The 25,847-nt window shown below is 41.0% G+C and overlaps 1 protein-coding gene across 1 annotated transcript in view; it reads left to right on the forward strand.

Annotated features, from left to right (window-relative positions):
• The window catches only part of tafa3a (TAFA chemokine like family member 3a), an 87,301-nt gene continuing 61,454 nt past the window's right edge, over window positions 1–25,847 (forward strand). The window contains exon 1 of the mRNA XM_044023180.1: window positions 1–447. The gene's annotated coding sequence lies outside the window, so the exon portion shown is untranslated. The remainder of the gene's footprint in view (window positions 448–25,847) is intronic.

The following is a 25,847-nucleotide window of genomic DNA, read 5'->3' on the forward strand; positions in this document are numbered from 1 at the left end:
TACATTCCTCCAACTGCGCGGAGACGCTGCTGCCAAACCCCAAATGTAGCGAGCGCGTTGGAAAAAAAAAAAGGGGAGGTTGTAACAAATCACATCCACTCGTGATTCCAGAAACTATGAGTGACGGTGCCGCGGTGTGTCCAGCTGCTGCGTGGCTCAGGCAGACGGGAAGTTGTGGACCAGCAACTTTTACAGACTTTTAAGTCCACCAGCAGCGAAGTGACCCGCAGTCCGAGCTGAGACTTGTTTCACTCGTGGATTGTGCGCGTGCAGATATTTGACATATTGACACATTTGGTGTGTATGTGCCGTCGGGGTCGTGTTGAAGCCACATGAAGGGAAAAATGGCATTTCTCTAAAGAAGAGCTCTCTTGTGTTTTTTTGTGGTTGACACCGGAGAATAAATGAAATGGAGTTTCCAGGGAATAACTGACTGCACAACGACAGGTAGGTTTGCAATTCCATTGTACACTGAGCTGGAAAAATGTGGCTGTATATACCTCCTAAATAGGCATAAATTATTCACTGCTAACGATGTTTACTGTAAATCTTATTGCATATAATGTGCTGGAAACATACAAGCAGCCAAACCCATACAGGTTCTCCATTTATATTTTCTATTGTGATGAATAGGATACATTTATTCCATGTCAGCACCTTTTGCATGACTTATATTGGTGAACTGGTGCAACTGTGGGATTCATGTTCATGTTGATTCAAACTTAAACTAGACTCATATCCAGGTTCAGCTCTTGTGAGATCTACCCACTTATTTTCAGTGGATTCATGGAAGTTTTCTTTGTGTTCAAACTTAAAAAAAATAAAAATCCAATTGAAGACAGGTGGGTGACGTATGTGGCCTCATCTGTGTCTAGAAAGATTATTATGTGTGTTTTTATCCTGATTCATCCATCTGATGAAGTACATTCCATCAAATTCAACCCGTCAACTTACCTGTACCCCCATAAAAAGTTAATCATATGAATTCTGCTCTTGATTTATCTGTCATCCACACTATGACGGTTACTTTAATGACCCCAATGGAATTTTGAAAGTTTAAGAAACTTTGCTGGCTCTAATTTGCTTGAAAACTCTCGGGATTCATTTCAGGCCTTAGATGTATCCACATCACTCTTTTGCATAAATTCTGCTCTGAAAAACCCTTCCATCCACACTATGGGCATTTTAAAGCCTTAAAAACTGAGAAGCTTCAAAAGGCTGCAGGCTGTGTTTTCATTTGAAAACTCCAGTGCTGCATTTTAGTCTGGATGGAGCGAAACGGAGACCTTTGAAAGCGGTGACGCAGTTACCCACGTCCACCTCCACGATTGGTTTGTTTTATGAAACACAACTTGACCACCGACTATGAACAAACGTATGCATCAACGTCACCTTGATATTAGTCTCAATTGTTCATATTTGTCACCGTTGTTGTCCCTTGTTTGTAGTACATTCTACAAAACTAAGCAAACATGCCTGGCGTTACTGACTGAACAACCCTGTATTAGTGTGGACGCAGATAAGTGAAAACCCTGTTATCAAATGAAACCATAATAACACAGAAATAGCCTTAGCTTCAGTCCATCCCCTTGTTCACTCCTGTCTTTTGTCTGCCCTTCATTCCCTTGACAAGCTTTGTGCGGTCAGCTGTTTTTTCCTCTTCCCCTCAATTAGTGCTATCATCACATTTCATCCTGTGGAATACAGGGACGGCAATAGCCTCACACTCCCTATTGCGGGGTGATACAATTCAGCTGTTATTAATTGAAGTCCCCTCAGAGAGTCAGAGGAGGTGTAAATCTTGCCTTTCACACTCACTGACTGGCAAGCCATTATATTGTTTTATAGATTGCCGTCAGTAGCCCTTGAAGCAGCCTGCAGCCCACTGTTGTTTTGAAGGGTTTTACTGTGCAGTGTTGTTGGTTGGCATTGCTGACAGGCAGAGCAAAGGCCTCCCTGGGACTACTGGAGATGGGATCCCTGCGACAGTCCTGCTGTATTTGACAGCAACACTGCACGGGATACTTAGGACTTGAAGAATCTTTGCGCTCGTCAGTGGACGTCGCAAAAAAAGTGGGAATTTGTTGCGGCACTAAAGGCTGAGAATAAAATGATGTGTGTCATTATAACCTCACCGTACTGCACCATGGCATGCATTTCCGTTATGTGGTGGTGAAACAACCATGGATGCTTCTGCTGTTCTGTTCTGTTCTGAGTTTAGATCACCTTGCAATTTCAGTTTTGTGTGCGTGTGTGTGTGTGTGAGAGATTTTTTTCTAACAAGCCACTCTCAGGCAGACAATGTAACAAACAGCAGAGCCTGAAGAAGACATATCGCAGTCTGAGAGTAATTGATATGCATGAGCCACCTGGTGATTTCCAGCGGAAGAGAACACCACGGATAACAGGCTTGTCTCTGGTTTTAAGGAGTCACCTCAGGCACTATTTGTGTTCTCTGGCGGCTTCTTACTCCTTTTGTCAGATCAATAGGCAATAATAGGAAAGTGTGGCAAAACAGTACCTGCATCTTCTTTTGTTGCTGCAACATTATACATTTTCAGTATCAATCTGCTGATTATTTCCTTGATTCACTGATTAGTTGTTTGGTCTATATAGAATGTTAGAAAACTGTGTAAAATGTTGATTTTATGTCCCAAATCCCACCGAATTTAAGTTGTGCTGTTGCAAACCTACTTTGCCTTGACATTCATTTGGATGATATGCAGTTTAATTTCCGTATTGCGATAAAAAGGACTTATGAAGGGAAATCAATAATGTTTCACAAGAATGACTTGAAAATGCTTTATAACACACCAATATACAGCCCTAGTGCTAAATGGAGCCTGCATGTTTCCAGTCATTCCAGGACCTTGTGATTAATTAAATTATTTAAAGCCACAGTGAGCAACTTTTGTGCTTGTTCAAGTTATGCTTCTGCCTCTGTTTGGTATTCATGGACAATATAACTTTATCAGACATGACTGAGGTAATGTTTTGTGTGTGTGTGTGTGTGCCGACACTGCAGGGGTGGGTGGTTGCAAGAAGCATTTATTCCATGAAGCTACACAAGGACCAGGAGCAGTAGACTTCCCTCCTGAATCTTTTTGTGGGCCCTTCTTGGTGCTTTCAGTCCCAGTCCAGCCCATTTACAGGTGTTTTGCTTCACTAGCACAGTGTTGCTGTTGCCTTTGTCTGTCTTGATATAAAACAAATCACTTCCTGTGTGCAGCACAGGAACGGCGGCGGGCAACAGGAGACCTAAATGGTGCTATACTGAGGAACACACATGGAGTCATGTGGAGCTGACGGGCTCACTGACTGTGGTTTTAATGCAACAGACTTTTGTTTATATTTAAAAGTTATGCACTATGTGCAGCTTTAAGATTTTTCTTTTTTTAAATGTTGACTAAAAATATGTATCTTAAGAGACTGTTTCAGTGTGCTTTAGCCTCCCTTTTATTCCACATTTATTTTCCAATTATCGCAATAATACCTCCACTGACAAGGACATGTGCTTAAAATGTTCATATTATCAAATGGCTCTACTACTTCTTTATTTTGTGAATAAATAGAGAAATCCTGCACTTTGAACTTTTCGTTTTCTTCTGTCAGACAGATATTGTGATGTATCGGCGTATGATTGTCTTGCAATAGATCACAGAATCGTTGTATCGTGATGTAATTGGTATCGCGGACTGTGAATCCCACCCCTACTCCATTACATGTATGCACAGTGCTGGTAGTTGTGGTTTTGAGATCACCAGTTAAGACTTGCAGTGCCTCGAAATGTCTGTGTGGTGTGGGTGTGCTGGACATATCAGTTTATGCCAGATAAATATACTACATGTGATCGCCTGCCCAGTGTCTTGTCACAGAGAACACAGCACTGCAGCATTGTGAGTTAGCCATATAATCCTGGGTATTGCATCATTTCAGAAACGCTGTATCCCACAACTGGTCTTGGAATTTTGGCTTAGTGGAACAGATCAACCATTTTACTGTATCTACATAATTCCACCTGATTTCAGAGATCGCTGTTCAGCGAGCTCATGGGCTCATCACGCGCATTTAGAAAGCACAGTTTGTTCCACTTTTCAGAGCACCAACTCGAGCTGCTCGGGTGAATCCATCGCGCGTTTAAAGAGGGGGAAATACAAAACCCCACTGTAGCGGAGGAAATGCAGCATCGTGATACTCGTGTGCCGCTCCATCATGTACAGGGGAAGAGGAGGAGTGGTATGTGGGGAGAACACATCCCGTGTTTTATAGATGCTATTTAAAGGAGCATGCCCAAGATGGGTTGGCTGCAATGAACTGTAACCACCGACAAAAGACCAAGACAATAAACAAGCAAATTGGTTTCCTAGAAGCCAGCAGTGTCCCACTCACTCGCCCAGGCTGATCCTTGCCGATGCGGCAAGCTGTTTTTTCCTCAGAGATTAGGCTGTGAAGCACATCTCCATCTCTTATTTATTCATGCTGATTTGCTGTGTGCATGTTTTCCTTTATGTGTGTGTGTGTGTGTAAGAGAGAGAAAGTGAGTAAATGTGTACATTTCAAGCATTTGTCGTGAGTGTATGTGTGTGTGAAAGATGCATGTTCACACATGTACGTGTAAACAAGGCCCCTGAATCTCAAGTGAATGTGACTGTTGTATGTGTCTGTGATTTCATTGTAATATGTCATCACTTTCTCTTGTTCACTCAGTGAACACGACTGCAGTACAGGCTGTGATCATGCTGGGCTTATTCATGTTCATATGTCTGCGCGTGTTACCACTGTTTCTTAATTTAAAGTCCTGTAGTTTTTTTTAATTGATATGTCTTTTTAAAGGTTTCTTTGCCAAATTACATTCTCCTTAAAATGGGAAGAGATATTTCAGGCTCCCCTAGTTCCTTGGATTAAAATGCTTCTACGTCTCTTATTTACAAATAGTGACAACAGCTGAGCAGGATGAACAATGGGATTTTAAGTTCAATTCCCTAGACTCAGCTTGGTAAAAAGCATCACAGTCACAGTGCTTTTAGAGTCACTTAACAACAGGCTCTGTCAGTTTTAAGTCTGCACCTGTAAACATGCCCACTTGTGATGTCAGAGGGTCATGTCATGGCAGTTCACCTGTACATCACTCACTGCAACAAGGTGAACATGATTATAGGAAGTGACTCTTCAAACTAATAAATGAATGTGTTGCTAATAATATGATCTCGCATGTAATTTGGTTGAGGCCAAAATTTATAAAACATACCTAGTATTTCAACTTTTCTGTGTTGTTTTTATTTTGATGTGAATGTGAAGCGATACAACGTGACAAAGGGGTGTCATACTGGATGCATCACACCTGTTATTAACATCTGTCCTGAGTGATGTGATCAGGTCCTGAATGCGTCCTCAGATCCCATCACCGAAACCACATATGGAGTTGGTTTGAGGACGCATGTGACCACATCCCTGAGCTGCTTGAATGCTGTAATCTGTTCTCAGAACACATTACAGACCATACCCTCAGTTAAAGTCATCTGACCAGCAGTATTGGGTTAGGTTTAATGGTTTAAACTTGTTTTATGTTATAGCAGCTGCAGTACAGCTTTGATTCACTTGAGCTTCTCTTATCTCTTTTTTTCCCCCGCCCTACCTCTGTCACTCACTCACACACATAGCTGCACACACTCTGACAGCACATCTGTACATTCAGACTTGTTCAAAGCATCGTTCTGTTCTTTGACTCATGACATCAGTGCATATTTGATAAAAGGATGGTGGAAGCAAATCCGATTGTATGTGATCGCAGGAGACAAATCCAGGATATATGTCCATGGCAGGTGTGAACAGTCCTACTTGGTGCACAAGTGATCAGATCACTTACCTTGTAATTCAAGAGAGAAGTAGGGTCTTTTTTTCATAGATTTAACCTTTCATAGGTTTTAGGGATTTCTGCACAGACTTCCGAGAGATAGATACTTTATTGTGCTCATTGGGAAATTTGTCTTGAAGGACTTGACCCTTGAACATAAAAACAACCCCAAAACATGCAGGTCAGTGGGTCCCCAGGACCAGGATTGAGTTTGTTGGAGGTTACGCTCATGTTCAGGCTTTGCTCCTTTTTTGTTCTTCTAGTTGATGCTTGTGTCGAATGTGTGTATGCGCTGGAAGAATTCACAGAACAACATATCCCCTGACTCTGTTCTGAATTTTTTAGACGTGGTGTTTGTATCAGATGGCTCATTTGACATTGTTGGGAAGGGACAAACACATCTTTTTCAGATCTCTCTGGAAAAAAAACAAAAATGTCTGAGAAAAACCCCACATTTAGCTATAGGTTTTCATGTGATCCTGCATTTAATAGTTTATTAATTCTATTCCATTTTTATTGCTCAATTTTCGTGATTCCGTTCCTGTTTTCCGCGTCATGGAAACCATAGGGGGAAGGGAAAATAAATAAATAAATAAGACAGGTGAGTCGACCTGAAATCACTTGTGGGACTTGTCCATTTTTATATAGAGCCCATGGGTAAGAGTGGAGAAGAGCCTTAGTAGAGCTTAAGGATCCACTCTTCCGTGGAGGTGGTTTTCAGCTTTGTCAGCCATCAGACTTGATCCTCCTCTTCCCCTTTCTTTCTCTCTCTCACTCCTCCGACAGTTTCTCTCTCTCTCTGTTCCCTTTCCTTGAGTTAGTCTGTGTTTGGCAGCTTTCACTCTCAATGTTGTGCCATTGTGCTGAATTCCCATCAACCCCTTCTCTAGCAAAGCAACATGGAACTTAAGCCTCCAAGGTCTTAACCAGTGGCCCAGTGAGAAGGTTGGGGAATAGTAGATTTCGAGGAGCCCCACTTCTAAACTCTGGTTCCTTTGGAAGTGAGGGGAGCTCTCAATTTTTTCGTGGCAGTAATTTTTTCTTTCTCTCGCTCTTTGTGTTTCTCTCTTTTGTGGTGCCTGAGGCTCCATAGCAACATGTTTTATTTTGTGCTACTCTTTTCTGGTGTTGTTGTCAAGCTCCACCTCATGCCTGTAATCATTAGGCTGCAATTTAAGTAGAAAATTGCAATTACAAGGTTTAAATAAAAAATTAGCCTGTTATTTTCCGCTCTTGTTATTCCTTTGTTGAGAAAACAAGCCTCTCTTTTGTGACTCGTGATTAATCAAATAGGACACAATAAATGTGGCAGTTTATGTCAAACATCTCTCTTTTTGCTTTATAGAGGAGGGCTTGTGTTCAGGCTTTTTATTTAATTGAAGGTTTGACGGCAATCACTCTCTGGTTGTGTGTTAAATCATTCTGGCCCTCATGCAAAAAGTGGGGGTTGGATGGATGAGAGGTCATCATGAAATCCAAACAATGGAAGAACTGACGTCTCGTTTAAGCAGACTCCTATCTTCAAAGACAATGTGTCATTAAACGGGTTTGCAGAAGCCAGCATCTTGGCCATGATCTGACGTATAAGATGAGGATGACAAATCTGGGTACTTTACTTATCTCCTTGACACTATTGAATTAGCTCAATGCAAGTTCAGGATTTACTCTCATCTATTCAGACATGCTCCCTCCGTCTGTCCGTACTTGCACTACAAATACACACGGAATATTTCACTTTTATGTTTAATTTTAATGTTATGACTGGGAGATTTCTTTACTTTGCTGTAGTGGTTAATTTACTCAGGGTTCTTGTCAGGATTTTATTTTAGCGTAATGGTAATGGCGAGGGAGCGGAGCAACCAAGCGGGGGGTTGGTGCGGAATGAAATCAATTTACTTTGAGACAAAATAAAAACTTTATCTTACAGGGTTGCACTCGAAAATCACAAGTGCAAATCAGCATTTTATGGGTTTTACTGAATTATTATAGTTATTCAAACAAGTAAAAAGGAATATGTGATGTATAACCTGCTAAATATTAGCCTCATGAATGAAACCAAGTGATTTTGAAGAAGAAAAAAACATTGGCAGAGCGATTGACACTTTTAAGATGGGACGAAGCATACTTCTAAAGTTGTACACTCGGAATCTAATGGGAAGGGTGATGCTGCTGGGGATGGTTTCTATGGGCTTGGCAGTTGCTACATGCAGCGATCGGGTCATGGGGGTGCTGGTGCCAATCCTGGACAGGTCACCAGTCCATCACAGGGCCACATAGAGACGAACAACCATCCACATATTCTGACATATTTAGACAAATACATTTGAATTTGATTCAAATAAAGCTCAATGGATTTGAATTTGGAGTAAGGTCACTCCAAAAACAAAAAAGGACAGAGGGCAGGTAATGGATTTCTTAAGTTTTAGTTTTCCCAAAAGGTTTTCCCATTACTTTATACACACACATAAAAAAGTCGTATGGAATAATCTGGTCATTCAGTATCTTCAGGTAGTCAGCTGACCCCATTCTTTGGGCACATAATGTTGCTGAACCTAGAGCTGACCAACTGCAGCAACCCCAGATCATAGCACTGCCCCCACAGGCTTGTACAGTAGGCACTCGGCATGATGGGTGCGTCACTTCATCTTCTAGGTGGTGACCTATTTTTTTGGCCAGGCGGTGTATGTCTAGTGTGAATGTAATCAGAACTTTCTACCATGCTTGATGCATGCTCACGTCTGTTAAAATGTGTTTTTGAAGGGAAGTGACTCCACCGATGGTTACCCATAACAACCCTCTGAGTGTACGTTTCGCCGAGATGTTTGATTATCAGTGCAGAAGCACAGTCTAACTCACAGAATACTGATGATAATAACGGTGATGATCATTTATGCTCGTCAGCAACAGACGGAGCTTTCTGTCAACCTCCTGCATACATTTTGTCAGTATTTGTGCTCGTCTTCTGACGGCTTACAGATGAGGATAAGGAAAGACAAAGAAAAGGGAAAGTAACATCAGAAATCATGGTGGGGGGGGAACCCAATCAAGTTTTTGCACGATTGCACGACATGAATGTCTGATTAAAGAACGTGTAAATGGTGGATTATTAATCTATAGATCTGACGCTGATGCAAGATGTTTCTCAAGGGTGAAAAAACCCAAACTTAACTGAAAATCGTGATATGAGCCGAACCATGGATCATATGTGAACCGTTCCACTCATAGTCTATAGTGGAAAGGAATCCTTTTAAAATGCATTGAAGCTGTCCTTTACAGCTGGAAAATCGGGTGATTTATTTGTGACAGGGACATCATTGTTTTAAAAGTGTGCTGTGTTTTATACAAAGTACCAGTCTGCGTGTCTTCACTTCTCTTTCCCTGTAGTACAGCGGTCTGTGTCTGACTCTTAGATTGATGCCTTTTTTAGATCAGCATCAATTTTCAGATAAGGCGGAAAACAATTGTGTTCTCTCTCTCTCTCTCACTCTCTCTCTTTCTCAATCTGTTCTCTTTTGTCATCCTAAAACTCTCTTGTTCCTTTGAACACACACATACACACATATACACACACACAGCATGACACACACTACTCTCTGACTACCGTCTGCAAGGTTACTAATTTCTCTTGGGCTTTGGACTTTGGTGTGTGAGAGAGAGAGGGGGAGAGTGTGAGAGGAGAAAATGAAAAAGAGGAGAAGCAGTGGTGCACTGGCAGCTCGGAGGAAGCCGCCCACATTGACGGAGTCTGATACCACCTCTCATCTCTTCTCATCTCTTCTCATCGTCCTTTTTTTTGCTGCTCGTGTGTCTGTTCTGTCTCAGAGCCCAGAGCACCCAGCGTGCATAGGACTGTGTCAGTGTAATCACTGACTCCACAGAGTGTTTCCTGTATCCAGATTGCATATAGAATATGATCCTGAACCGAATTACTTTCATAGTATGTCGCCAATGTTCCCGCTGAGATCTGATCATTTCAGAGCTTCTTCGTCAGGGCCAGAACTTTCACTGCCTTTTCTGTAACACCTAATGCGATGTTGAAGATGTTTGATAAAAGAATCACCACTTTAATGTGCGAAATACTTTATAAATGAGACCAAAGAAATGCATTTAGGAGTAGTTAACAGGAAGACGGTTGGTTTTTATAGGCATTGTGCTCATGAATTTTACTTGCACTGCCCAACCCACTGAGTACAACTGTCAAAGCTGTAGTGTTGGGCTGCACATGCACTTGTTTCACCCTTTTAATGATGTGACGGCAGGTTTTATCACTGGCACTGGAGCCATTAGAACACGTTTCTGCTTCATGATTGGAGACCTAATGGATATATTTTTGCTGCTCTTCCCTTTTGTCCGTCTTAAACATCTCAACACCTCTTCCCCTGGCTCTAATTCATTTAAACATTTAAAACCGCGACCTCCATTATTGATGTCCCCGACCGTCTGTGGCCCTGGCTTGGCCTCTCACAGCACTGTGGCACAGAGTGTGTCTGGATGGACACATTCCCAGGCTGCTCATTAATTGATGCCTCAGTTGACGCCAGAGCACTAATGCACTTTCACTCTCCGCTTGCTTTCTCTGTCGATCTAGCATGTCCTTTCTTGGCACAGAGGACACGGGAGCTTTTTCACAGGAGGCTTGATGTCATGAGTTTGTGCTAAAAAGGTTCAAAAGGTGTCTTCACCCTTCTGTCCTGCTCAGAGGCAAGACTATGTTAGACAATGGGTTAGATCTGGAGGAAAAGTCAGTTCAAGGCCAGACCACAGCAGTCAGGACTGGAGGAGGTGGATAGCATGCATTTCTCTTTTTTTTCCCACAACCTGCCTTTTTCTGTGCTCACTTTATTTTCCCGAATGCTTGGTCCCATATTCTCCATCATTCAGCTCAGTATGTGGGTGGTGGTTACCTCCTCCGCTGTTGCTTAATTTAAAGAGCAGTCTGGAACAGAAGGTTCAAGGCGCTCATTATTCTGAACATTTACCACAGAGAACGAGACGTGAAGGATAAAACGAGATGAAAAGTTTAGTAATTAAGAGCTGAAAAGAAAGAAATCATATAAAACAGACTGTTGTTGCTTAACCAGTGTCAGCAAGGATTGGCTCCAGCTTTCCCCACCACCAAGTGGTACATGAAGAATGTATGGATGGTGGTGAGACACACAGACATGATGTGTGTGCTGTATTGACCGTGTTTGTAGTTGGATGTCTTCAGTTGGACATTTTGGTTTGTGACTCCCAAAACGAAAGTCTTGAAACAAAAGAGAACATTACCTTAAAGCACAGTACATATTCAAACTCATACACAAGTTCAACTGCATATCTTTAATTACAAGCCCAGTGTTAGTGACCTGAAGACAGCCAATACATTTTCTACCATGTAATTAGTCGTGTGACTCATCCTCAGGCTGGAAAATTACTGGCATATTCATATTTAGTGTTTTTGTGTGACAGCATGAGGCTGCTGTTTCCCTTAACTGCATGTGCAATAATTGCTTGACTGTGGCGTAACATTTCTGTTTTGAGTGCTTCATGCTTGACCCTGATAACAAGCTGTAGAAAATTATCAAAACTGAATTTTGGACACCTAAGTGTTGTTTTTTTTGTTTTTTTTTCCGCTGCTGCAATACAGAGCTTGCACTACAGCAGCCTGTCGTAGATGGCTGAGTGCCTGCCTGACCACTATATTAGACCTGTGCAAGAAATCAATTCAGGAAATATAGAGGCAATTATTTTGTCTCCCACATACGCTGACAAAGTAGCAGCTAACTGAGCCAAGAAGAAAATACAGAATTAAGGAGTGGAAAATAAATAAAGTCTGTGTTGTTGGGTTTGGGGACTGTAGAGAACATGTGGGTGATTTGAGATCATATACCTCAAAGCAAAGCAGCTCTGTAATTAATGAGATCTGTGAATGTTATTGATTTGCTGAATGCTGGACTGATATTCAATCGTACATAGATGGAACATAGACTCAGAGAAGCACTAACCTTATGGTCAGGAAAGTGTTTTTTTTAAAAAAAATTATTTATTTACAGTTTGTTTCATTTTCAACTGTACTTTTGAGTCATTTTACCTGTAGAGTCAGTGCTCTGTAATAGGGCCTTGAATAATAGGGCCCCATTTTTAGAGTGCTCTTGTTTAAGCTCCTTATTGTTGCTGGCTGGTTGAATATTCTTGGAAAACTGCAGGACGTTACTTTTGAAATATTACCGCGACAACTAGAGAGTCGGTTGAGTGTCCTTCTGACATCAACAGCATACATTACAGGTAGTAAAATGATAAAGTACTGTGAATTAAATCAAGTTTCTGCTCCGATCATTCGTTCTGATTTATGGATTTGACTCACTACTGGAGACTGATCACGTGATCATTTGCTGACATGCTTATTGATATTACTTGGGGCTGGGCAATAACTCAATATAGATACACAGCAAGCTAATTTACTTTAGTATTAACATAGCAAAGGTTCACTATAAATCTATATAATGATAATGCACTTTGAAAGCAAAATTTGAGATACAACACATAATTGCTATTGAAATTGTTTCAGAGAGTTGTTTTCTGTCCATAAAGGAGCAAAATGTAATCTTTATTAATCGGACTTTTTATTGCAATGATTGAATGATATTGATTGATTTGACTTTGTTTTAATCATAATAAAGTTTTTGGTCAAAGCACCCTTATTTTGATATAATTTTGTGCCATATATTTACGCTTTACTTACTAGTACATCACACTTATGAGTAGCACTTTATAGTTTGGCATACTTGAAGCACTTACTTACTTCTAGCTCTTGTTTGTACCCAAATGTTGAAATGCACTTATTGTAAATCGCTTTGGATAGAAGCGCTAAATGACATGTAATGTAATGTAAAAATTCATTGTATTTGTTTTCTTTCTGTATTTCAGTGAGGTACACTCTCATTATAAATAAACCATTTCATAAATTCATAAAGATGAGCATATCTTTAATATCTTATGTTATGATGTTATTTTAGGAGATATATCTTGCCCACCTCTGGCTGGGCCATATGACTGTCGTTGCTCTAATGTACAGAACATTTGCTCCTAAAAATCACATCGATTGGACTCTGCTTTGTACCATGAAATCATCCTCATCAGGGTTTCATGTAATCCAAAACAAATCCTTGGTTGAATCCACCGTTCATTATTGTTGCTAACTGTTGGAATTCTGGCATCTACTCCCAAAATCAGATTTTCATTATGCTCACGGGTCCCTCATGCAGAGACTTTCAGTCTCTTATTTTCTCGTGAAATGGAGTGTGCAAAGATCAGCTGTAAGCCATCAGCAGCAGAGGCCAAATAGAAGGGTAATATACTTCTCCTTATGCAAAGATGCACACCTGCGAGTGCAATCTATAGCATTTGGGAACAACTCAAACCTCATAATCCTTGGGATAATTAAAATCCCCCTGTATGGCCTATTATCTGCAAATGAGCTTTGTAATCACACAGAGAGAGACAGAAAGAGAGGGAGAGGGAGAGAGTTGATAGCTTCAACAGTCAACACTTTGTGGAGTTTCTGTAGAATTCATGGTGTGAGACCTAATAGACAAGGTTTTGGAATGCAGATATGGCATATCTTGGCCTAAACACCCCCTGGGCTCCACTGGGACTACAGACATAGACATGGACTTGGACATTTGCATTACATCAAGGAATGGAACAGCGTTTCCCTTCGTAGAGCTGCAGTAAAGACTGCAGACAGAGCACATCCTCTCCGGAAAAGCATGTTCTGTGACACAACTGTAAGAATCTGACAGAACATCGTCCTGACTGCTGTGAGAGGAGGAATAAATATTCACTGAAATGGGAGGAAAATGAAAAGGTTCTGCCTCACTGCTAATGAACTGTGATATGTTATAGAAGCCGTATTTTCAGTCTCAGAGAAAGGAGGGGGGCGGGGGCGACTGCGGTGGTGGTATCTGCTGTATGTGAGTCGAGTTAATTCTTCCTGTCAGGCATTTTTTGGTGAATGTGCATCTCAGAACACAAGACGACCCGCTCATCAACTCTACCGTCAATAAATAAAGGTTAATTCATTCAGCCTTTTCTAGACAGAAAACCTCATGCTGTACATCACATATACAGCAGTAGGAATGCAGGGATTATAGATTATGACAGTGTGATTATTATCTGAGGAACAAGATTGCCATGCATCATTATTTTTCACCACGACATAATAAAACCACATGAACGTCTTTGTCATTTTGGAGAGCATTATGTGCAATACTCCTTTTCCTGCGTTGCTGTTGTTGGTTAACTTATCACTACTATGCTGATTGTAAGTGACTTGTTTACGTTGGCGGATGGCAACAAGCATTGACAGTGTAGTTCCCGTGGCAGCCATCCACTATGCTGGAGTATGGTCCATAGCTCTGCATACCTGATCTTGTTGCTGCAAGGCACAATGAGCTGGTACACCAGATAGTTCTGCATGCAGGCTGGATGGTTGCACCTGCTGTATCTTGTCATTTTGTCGAATTTTTCTCACTGAGCCACTGTTGTTCATAGCAACATCCTGTGCGGTTTTGTGGGTTTTGAGCGTGCGGGGAGAAACACTTGATGACGCCAAGCCTTAATGATGCAGTGGCTAGCATTGTTGCTAGTTGAGATCCTGGGGTAAACCTTAGAGTTTGCATGTCCTCCCTGTGTGAACATGGTTTCTTCCCGGCTACTCCACTTCCTCCCACAGTCCAAAAACATGCAATATGGGGATTAGGCAAATTGGTCACTCTAAATTGACCATAGGTGTGGATGTGAGAGTGAATGGTCATCTGTCGCTGTCTGTTGACCCTCGTTGGCTCGTAGCTGCTGCAGATTGCATGAAATTAAACTGTAAACATCATGTGGATGCTGACTGTAGTACAACACTTTGTAGTCCACTAGGCGGCACGCTCTTATTCTCGTCAAAAGTGGCGACAAAGAAAACTACCTTGTGGTCATATGGGAAAATCCTCTGATACCCACACTTGTAGAACATCCTGCTCCAAGAAAACAAGGATGAAAAGAGGATGAACTCCTGGTGAGAAATCACCACTACTAAAAGAGAATGTGAGATTGAGTACCTGTGAGTGGAACACGAGACTGATGCAGACCCTTGTTTCCGTCTCCGCAGACATGGAAGCAGTGTAGATAATGGATGAATGAATTAAATACCTAAATTTGAACAGAGCGTCTACTTCCATCTGACATCTATCCCTCATGTGTAATCTCCAAAATGTCTCTATGTCATCATTCAAAAGATACACTCAGATCCTGTACTTGATGTGTTTTTGTTAACATTAGCTGTTTGCTTGTTTTTCTCTTGTACTGAAGCAGTTCACTCAGGGTGATGTTTATTCACCCTTTCATCTTGCAGCACTTGCCAAGAATGTCAGCTGTTGATTTTGCTGCATTGGTAGTGTATGTCGATGTTTGATTTGTATTCATTATTACTATACGTGTGTGTGTGTGTGTGTGTGTGTGTGTGTGTGTGTGCATGTGTGGGAAGCACAAGGCTCTGCTTACGAGTGCCCTGGCACTTAAGCTCTCTGAAGGGGTGGAGCAGACACTGAGCTCAGACACACCTATTCATCATTCTGAAGCGCAGAGTTCATTAAAATAGCCCACACAGTCTCCTCTGTGCCTCCTGAACCGCAGCCAGGCTCCATCACTAAACAAACAGGGTCAAAAAGTGATTTCAACAGTAACAACAACACCATATTAAATAAGAAGGTTTATAATAATAATACATATATGTAGAAAAGATTTTGGATGCCAAATATTAACAGAGATAATTGCCCACTTCATTGTCTTAATTTGTTTCGCTTCTAGGGGTCGCCATACTGCATCAACTGCTTTTTCAGTATTTGGCATATTTGAATTGGCAGTGATTTTTTTATGCAGGATACCCTTCCTGACATAACCCTCCCATTTATTTGGACTTGGAATACACTGGATGTGGCCCACTGTGGCATAGTCATTTTAATTACAGCTCTCACATACGGCACAGACAACATCCTCATGTTTGATGTGATGGAAACGCTGAGGAAAAATGATAAAACACCGAGTGGCTACTAGGAATGGGACTGTATTTCAACAAAACGGCCGACAATCGACACATGCGCACCTCGACAAAAAAAAAAATAGACAGTTGAAATGTCGGGGGACGGGGCTTGCAGGATTTTCATGTGTATTTGGGAATTGCATTTTGTCTTTCAAGTTCAAATAAACATCATAAAGTGCGCTACACAAATGAAGACGTATCTGACCCAGTCAGGATCCTGCACTCTGGTGGACACGAGCGCAGGTTCAAAAACCTGAGCCATCTGGCAAAAGCCTAACTCTGCATCACTGCCACATCTGTGCCAGTGGAGAGAGTTTTCACTGCCACGGGATTAATAGTGAATAGACTCCAAATTCGTCTTCTTCCCAAACACGTGGACATCCGGACACCACGGATAATCCACGGGGCGGGTGGATTGTGTGGAAAAAAAAAAGAAAGAATTGTGGGCGGGTCGCGGTTGAAATAAATAAATAATTAATGAAATAATACTTAGGTAAACATATTGAATAGATCTGAAATGAACATTTTCAGAACATTATTTTTCATCAGACAGAATTTAGTTGACCTAGGCGATCTGCGCATCTGAAGAATATTTTCCACCCTCTGCATTGCTGCTGTTGCTGCTGTAAACAAAAAAAAAAGGCCAAGAATTCGACAAAAATTGACCGTGTCGTTCCCATCCCTAGTGGCTACAAGGCAATAATAAAATACTATACAATGAGTCACGAAAGACTTAACATCACATTTACATTACATATTAGTAATAATATACTAAGTACGGTTTGAGTCCCCACCAGGTCAATAAAAGGCTGAACAAGGTACCCGCGCTGTGCTCCTAATTCTAGGAATGTTTCTAGCAGAGGATGGGTTAAATGCAGAGAATAAGTCAAACATGTTACATCCTTTTATGTACAAATACTCTAAATCATTCATCTGGATCAGTATTTTATATCCAGGAGCAGGTATCATTGAGAGCCAAACACAAATTCAGATGTTGTCATGGCAGAAGAGATTACAGAAAAGTGGTTGTTAGTTGCTGCTCAACTCATTTCCGCGCCTCAATTGCTGGCCATACTCTGCAGCACAGCTCTTTTATTTCTTGCACACAGCAGTGCAGTTCAGTTCACACAGCGAGTGAACCAAACACATTTGGTCAGATTTAGTTGGACTTCATTTGGCTCTGTGACCAATAGGCTTTGGTGCCCGGTGGGTGTGTGCGGCCTGAATGACCTCTGGAGATATCCTCGGCCATTTCTGAAACACACGACAGCTGCACGTGCATCATTTGGCTCTACGTGTGGGTTTTCTGTGGACCACAAATTAGGTTGTATGCAGTTTTATTTTATTTTTTTCAATTTTCTCATAGCTATCAGGATTCAGTATGAATCCTTCCCCGTTGTGCACACACAGTGTACGTATTTGTAAGTAAGAATTATTCCCAGTGTTCTGCGTGTGCAGTGTACTGGTGTTTTTTTGGGGTGTTTTTGCAGTTCGAGAATGAAGGTGCAGTGGAGCAGATGTGGCATTTAAATGGCCTTCTTTTTGGGAACCAGGTGGTGGTATGATAGCGGTGTGATAGATCATAGATGTCATCGCTGGCTCGGCTTTGTTCTGTATTAGTACAAGCAGAATGAGTTCCCGTCTTTTGGTGCTTCACTGGTTCAGGTATGGATGTACAAATGGAGACACATACACACACATTCTGGTTTGTATATCTTAGTGAGGACTCCTCCTAGACACAATGCATTCCCTAGCTTTCCTTACCTCAAACCTTAACCATCACGACGCAGTGCCTAATCCTAACCTAAAACTAATTTGAACACTAACCTTAAAACCAGGTCTTAACCTTGAAAAAGCCCTGTAAAGTTGTGGGGCCCATGTCAATGTCCTCACAAAGATAGGTTTGTATGTCTTTTGGACCTCACAAGATATAAATAGTACACACACACACACCTCAGAAATTAGGTTCTGCCTCATTAGGACCAGGTTTTGGTCTCCATGAGGACTACTGGTCCAGGGTAGGTCACACAAACATGTGCACCTGCCGGAAAGCAGACCAGCCATGATTAAGGAGGATTTTCAGCAGTATAATCCCACAGTGCCACAGTGTCAGACCTTTCCTACTCTCTAATGACCTGTAAAAGTCCATCAGCACAAAGAGCCAAAGTGGAATGTAGTTTGATGTGGAAAATGTTTTAGTCAGATGTACAACATGCTCATGCACTCACGTGATTTCCAGCTCAGAGTCTGTAGCAGTTCACCTGTCACAATAGTGATTTTGCCTACCTGTAAAAAAATAAATAAAACTTAACTGATGTTAATTATAGTTGTTTCTCATTTCTTAATGATGTGTGTGCCTGTCCCATCTCTCTTCTCATGCTGCGGCGCTTTATTCCTGGAAAGAAGAGAGGGCGTTTTGTACAAACCCATAGCAAACAGGACTAAAAATAATGACTCTGTGGCTCTATTTGAGCTTTGCTGCTCTTTGCCTTCCCCTCAGGATTAGCTCTCTAAATACACACAGCGCTGAAGCCGCGGTGCTCCTCAGGGCTGTCTGCGTGCCTCCTCAATCATTTTCTTAAAATATCCAAAAGCTTTATTGATCTGCAGCCCCCATCAGCTCAAGACACATGAGCTTTCTCTCCACTGATTTCAATCTAACTTGTGTGTTTTTGTGTACGTTGGTGTGCCTTGTTTGCTCGGCCTTTACTGAGCGCCAAGGAAAAAATCCACCCGAAAGCCGAGTGCAAGCGAATGAAGAAGCATGTTGTTCCTGTTAATATTAGCCCTAAATGACATCATCTCTCAAGGCATTGTGAACAGAGTCTGTCCAAAAATCATCAGATTTATTGGACTTGTGTGTGCTCTGACAGTGCTCCCCTCTGCTCAATTAATTTTAATCAAATGTTTACAGTGAACTAACAGCTCAGATTGCTGTTAGCAATAAACATGGAGAATTTAACTTTGTTTGAAATAATGGCCCTGAACACTAATGAGTTTACTGTGAGATTCAATATATTCACAGCATCCAATCACAGGGCAGTGAGAGAAGCAGTGGGAAATGTGGATAATTGAGCTCCCACTGTTTGTTCTCTCTGTTGCTGGAGATCTTTGTGCCCTTCATACATTACTATTTCCCCCTTACAATCATTTTACCACATCCATCCCTCTCCTGTCCCTCTCTTTCCTTTTTACTTTCCTTGCCCGCACCTCTTTTCATCTTCTCACCTCTTCAGTTGCCTCTGAAATGCATTAATGTATGAAATACATCAAGTCACAGGCTTCCCTTCTTCTCTCCCAGGGCAGAATGTGTAAAGGTTTGCAGGACAAAGTGTTGCCACAAGTGACCAAATCTAAAGAAAAGTCTAACAAGATATTTCTCTGGGAGAGAACGACTTCCTTTGTTGCAAACCTTGGACTTTGTATCTTATCGGACCTTTTACATGTATGACAACAACTGTATGATGCACCAACAAAGGGAAACGGCGTAGAAAAGAAGTGTTTGATCTGGGGTCAAATGGTTAAAATAGATTTAGGATTGTCAGTTAATTGAGTTGTTGGAAACATTGGTTTTCGTTCCAATAATGTAGCCAATGTTTTGATTTTTAGAGTATGGCTTGTTACTTATTCATCAGGGATGTGCATTCCATAATATTGAAACTTTATTTTGTTTCATAATATTATAATAATAATATTATCAATATTTGACCATACATTGATTGATCTTAATCACTCATATATTTTTTTTTATCAGCTAATTTATCAATCTCACCTCCTGAATCAAGTTTTCCTTCTCAAAGTTGTTCTATACTTCCCTAAAATTGCTCTTAAGCCAGCACTCCTTTCTCTCTGTGAAGAAGCCTCTCATCCCTTACATCCCCAAATGTATGTGTCTCTCACTGGATTTATCTCTCTCTACCTCTGTGTAATTCTTAATTTTCTGCTTTAGCTCCCAAGCTTTTTCTCCCCCCTCTTTGCTTGGTCAGCCTCCCTCTCTCTTAATGCCCTTTCGAGTTCCACTCTTCCAGCTTCTCCGACCTATCGTCACTGAGAGGCACCACAGACGGTCCTCTGGTCGTTGTTGAGTGTGTTTACTGTTCACTGATGGTGGATACTACTGTATATATTATGCCACCTGCAAGTAATTATGAAGTTACATTAGAGAGAAAAATGATCACATAATTGTTATATCTTATGAGACAAAATATTGCATATTTGACAGTGGACTTTAATTTATCTATCAGTTGTGTTTTGTTGATCTGTTCAGATTCCATCCATCCATCCATCTTCTACCACTTTACCACATGAGGGTCACAGGGCTGCTGGTGCCAATCACAGCTGACATAGGGGCGAAAGGCGGGGTACAACCTGGACAGTTCGCCAGTCCATCACAGAGCCACATAGAGACAAACAACCATCACACTTGCACCTATGGTCAAAAATGCCAATCCCCATATTGCATGTCTTTGGACTGTGGGAGGAAACTGGAGAACCTGGAGAAAACCCACGCAAACTCCATGCAGAAAGGCCCTTGTTCGGACTGGGTGGTGGCCTCCGAGTCCTCTAGCTGCAAAGGCAAGAGTGCTAACCACTACACCAACCATGTGGCCCCACTTTGAAAATAAAACTTGCCGTTGTGTTGTTCTCAGAGCTCTGGTCAAAGCAACACAATGTAGGATGTCTCCAAGATAATTTTGATGGTACATCAACTTACAGTAGGGCACCTCTGTCTGTATTGGCTCTATGGACCTATTGGTTTTGGGTCGATGCCACAAGAAGAGCTCTACTACTACATACTACAGAGCTCTACTTCATGGCATACGCCACAGTTGAGATTGAGATTTAATCATCAATAGAATAGAAGAAGTTCCTTAAGTCAATGATATCCAGTGTTTACTTCAGTGACTGCGCAGGACACATTTACCTGATGAAAAGGGTATTTTCACAATAATTAGTTCAATCTTCATGTCTTGTGGTTTCAGATAAACTGTCTTGAGGGCCACTATTAACACTATAGCATATCTGCCTTATCTACAGTAGCATTGTGTATGTGTCAAATGTGAGGTCTTAGTGAATCCAAACAGACTATTCCCCCGCCCCCCGACAACTGAGTTGATAGCTGTAAATATTCAAGTGCAATGTCATTTACATTTTGCCAGGAACCAAGACCAAGACCAAAATAATCACACAGTGATGCTTAAGCATTTTGTTGCTACCCTTTTTACTGCCAGTGCAGCTCAATGTGGTGAGAATTGGATTTTTGTTTGGTGTTAATGAGAAAAAGAAATCAGGAAATAACACTTGGATGCCTGGTTTCTCATTCATTCTCATCACACATCACCATCTGGTGTGTGTTCACTTGGCAAATAATTAATGAATAAGCATTACAACATCTTCCCAAGTGCATTCTTGTACTTTCACTGTTTCTAAATAACTTTAAAAGTAATGTTCAAGATATGGCATATTGAAAAACATCATGCAGCCTGGGACATTTGCAGAGCCCAGGCAGGAAAATAGTGTTTAACAATAATGATGAACCTGCTGTGAGCATCAGATGTTTGAGATTTATCAGAGTCTGTTCAAATTAAAACTGAAAGAAAGTATTTAGCCAAGCAATTTCTCCGCCATCCTGTGTCTTCGTGTCTCGAGGCTGCAGGGGTGATGACTGCTGAACATCTCGATGGCTGAACGATTGGGGCGAAATATGTATTTGCAATTTATCCGACGGATATTGCCATTATGAAATGATTTGTGATACAATTTTCTTTTTTAATTCGCTCTGTAACAGATTTCAAATATGATTACCACACACCAACACGTTAACTACTCTATGTTCTGTTACAAGGATGAGAACTTTAAGATATGAAGTGTTGAGAAACACGTATTAGAAACATTTATTCATTTGCATGTTTGATAAGAAAAGTCCTGAATAGAATAATTTAATTGCAGCCTTGCACTTTGTGAACCGCACTGTTTCAGATTGTGAGTAATTGTTCGGCGCTTCTATTGAGATCTCATTTACACTAATTGTCCATGCCAACTATTTACACATTGCCATTGGTAATGAATGTATTTTTCTCCCAGGTTATGTTTATTTTTGACATTATATTCAACACGTATTTCGACCAGCATCTGAATATTTGATTCTCAATCAGAGGATGGAGGGGTTGGTGGTGAAGTGTAACACAGACTTGTTGCTGTGATTGTATGTACACATGATGCACGACGTTCAAACATGATTGCATTGATATGCACTTCTGTCATGTTCCTTATGAATTGTAATTGTGAACAAAAAAACACTCCCAGTGCTAAAGGTGCAAAAGATGAATATCATGCACAGTTGGGGGCTGATTGAATGTGTTTACTTTATTTTGTGCAGAAGCATGGCAGTCAGATGTGTGAACACCAGAGCCATTACCGGAAAAAGTATGATTCTTATATTGAGAGATTTGCAGTGTCCCCTGAAAGACGAGGCAGGGACAGAAATAGAAGTGCCGAGCTCTTGTACTGTGGTTGTATAGATGCAATGCTTTGTGTGGGTTTGATCCTGTTGTGCAGGCTAATGAATCTTTATCACGTCAATTGTGCAGTGGATTCCTCCTTCAGGTGATTCATTGCCGCAAATCAAACCGTCCCTCTGTGCTCTGTCTTGAGAGAGACCGGCTCCATTTAACAGGTTCTTTACACTGAAGATAGTGCGACAATAAAAGCAGATATTCATGCCCCGGTGTAGCATTTTGTCAAAAGATAAAAGCTTCCTTTACTTTCCATCTCCCCTCTCATCAATACAGAAGAACATAGTGTGAAGGCGAACCCCATTTTTTCCTGCACTCTGAATAACTCTGTCGTGCAATGTGCAAGGTGTCATTGGTAATGAATGGCCCTGAGGTAATTAGAAACACACTGCTCTTCCAAGAGAAAACAAGATCTTGAAAAAGTGATGAAGAATAAGCAGAAAAGAGAAAAGAATAAAGGAGGAAGTAGGTATGGGCCCTCCTGGCTGAAGAATTGATGCCAGGGCTACATTGTTGACACTTTGCTGTTTGGCAGAGGATTCTGTGGGCTTTTGCCAGAATTCATCATCCAGTCTGGGAAGGGGGCTTCACACCGTCTCCGACAGCACTCAAAACACTGCCTACTTGTCCTGTCACTCATCCGCATGTTTGGGTGATAACATGGTGCTTATGTGTTGCAGTGTATTTGTTTATTATGTTTGTGTTTGGCTCTCGCAGGCTGAGACATTGATGGAAAATTCAGTGTAATTGAGAAATATGGAGGGGTTTATCAGCTGCTACAAAACACATTTAGGTTCTGCTCGGGAATAAAAAGTTACTAGTTAGTATTGAGAGTCTCACCAACCCACACAAACTCCAAAATCAACAAAAGTCTCACAGACTTAGGAATTCAGGTGGCGGGGGATAACATGGGTTTGTTTTGGATCAATGAAAATGTGGTTGAAGGCAGTGACAGCCCTCTGGGGATTTTTTTCAGCTTCCTGCCGAGAATATATGTGTGTTGTTGTATACGATTGTTGAGGAGAGCTTCATCGAGGATGGTTCCCTTGTCTGCAGAAATGGAAGGTTAGCTCTTAGCTCAGTGCATGAAGTTTGAACAGATATCTTGGTTAAAAACAGACGTGTTTTTTGCTGTTGTAACCACTCTGTGTCCACAGATCAGTGTTGGAAGGACTGGGATGGTCATTTTGGTCTGCGTAATTATTGACCTTATATAATTATAGCCTGTATTGAGTTTCTGCAATGACTATACACTTAGTCTCAAATGTCTCCCTTAATGATAGCTAATATGGATAACATATACTGTGTAGTTATGTTCAAGTAGTTTTCTTTTTATAGTTCAGTGTCAAAGTTATTCATTTGTTGTTAATTAAAAAATTGTATATAGATTAATAGTGGACCATTAGTACTGTGATACAAAAAGGTTAACAGGGTACATTTTCTTGTTGGTGTGGCTTAGTGTTGATATTAATGTTTCTGCAAATTAGTTTGTACTGAAATAGTTTTGAGAAGAAATCATAGCTGCAATATGAATTACAAGTTGACACATGCAAAACACCCATTCATTTTAAAAGGACAACTGTAATCAATTCAAAGTTAAGACAGAAAAGAAAGTGAAAGTTATTTTTTTTTGTTTTATCCTCAAAAGTCGATGGGTTTAAACTTCCATGAGCACCATTGTTTCCTGTTCTCTGCTCGAAGTTGTCTTGCTGCTGAGCAGATTGATATCATCTCACTTACATCAAGCATATAAGTTAGAGCCACATTGACATGGTGAAGAGGGTTTGTCGCTGCTGACTGTGACACGAAGGGAAAAAGAGAGATGCAAACATCGCCCCATTTTCTACCTTCTTTATCCTCCACATGAGGGTCGCGGGGGGTGCTGGTGCCAATCTCAGCTGACATGGGGCGATAGGCGGGGGAACACCCTGGACCGTTCACGAGATGCAAACAGTAATGGAGAAATCACCATTCATCATCTTAGTCATCAAATCAGGTTGCCTGTTCAAAAGATAAGAACTCAGCCCTGTCCAGATGTGCATAAGTCTGTGTCTCTGTGTCCTTCTTCAGCACGATACTTCATGATCATGTCATATATTCTTTGTCTTTTTGAGTTTAAGGATTTTTCCTTTTTGTTGAGTGTTAAGAATTTTGAAAATGTTTTTGAAAGCCAAAAAAGCAAATTTCTCAGCTCGGCACCACCGTCAGTGGACATCAAGTCTGCATTAGTGACATTCAGCAAAGGTTGAACCAGAGACATTCATGGATGGTGCCTTCAGCGTGGGAGAATATTTAAGTAAATATTGATTTAGATGTATGATTGAAGTCATGCTCTTATCAAGAAAAACAAAAAATGATAGTGAATTTACAATTGTTTGTTAAGTAGGGTTGGGTATATGTATGTACATAACATTGCTATAACTATATGGCTATGGCAAGACCAATCTGATGTCTGATCTTTTGTCTTTAAGGCTTATATTTACAAAAGTCATGTCATTTATTGAACTTTACTGGCTATAACATAAATAAACAATAAAATAGCTCTATACTTGAATGCACATCAGAGGAATGGCCTTGACTATCTGTGTTTGTGTCACTGTACTGTCTTCAATGAGACACTGAAGTCAACCTGCTTTGCAGATCTGTGTTTGTACTTTGTCAGGTGACACATTTCAGTTGTCCTTTGTAATGCACAAACAGAGCTGAGCAGGGCTCAATGTTACAAGCCTCTCGGGCTGCAGGATGATGTCAATAGCCGATCGCTCCTCAGTTCCACTTGTCAGAGAAAGTACCAAGAATCTGACTGATCAGATGGTTGTATGAAGTGGCCTTGGGAGAAGGTCTTAGTAGATGTTTACTGTCTGTTCTTAAGATAATATGCGATAGGGGACACTTTTATGAAAAGGTATCAGGTGATCAAGCTGATCACTGACAAGTTGGATACAAGTGAGGAATTGCTTTTTTGCAAGCTGTAGCAAGAACAAGTGTATCGAGTCAAAACTGCATTTTATTTACAGAAAGTGGTCAAAGCTGGCACAACTTCTGTCAACGAGACCTCTTGCTTGTTTGCTGCTGTAGTGCTTTATACCGAGTCTGGCAAGGACTGGATTTGATTAAAGACTGTTTGACTGAGAACCAGCTGTGAGTAACATCATCACCATCATCACCATCCATCTGACATTAAAATTGTTATTAAAGAAAAAAGTGTGTGGCTAGTGTGGCCCTCACAGGATGTTACACAATTTGAATAACTCTTGATTGGTAAAAGTCTCCCTTGCACTAAATTAATCAGATGTTTGTAGTCATCAGGTTATTGTTTTACTAAAAGAAGATGACAAATAAGTTTAGAAAAACCATAGTTTTATCAGAGGTTTGACAAATTAATATTATATTTTGACAACACTGCTAAAAT

The sequence above is a fragment of the Solea senegalensis genome, linkage group LG4, assembly GCF_019176455.1.
Source record: "Solea senegalensis isolate Sse05_10M linkage group LG4, IFAPA_SoseM_1, whole genome shotgun sequence".
Lineage (NCBI taxonomy): Eukaryota > Metazoa > Chordata > Actinopteri > Pleuronectiformes > Soleidae > Solea > Solea senegalensis.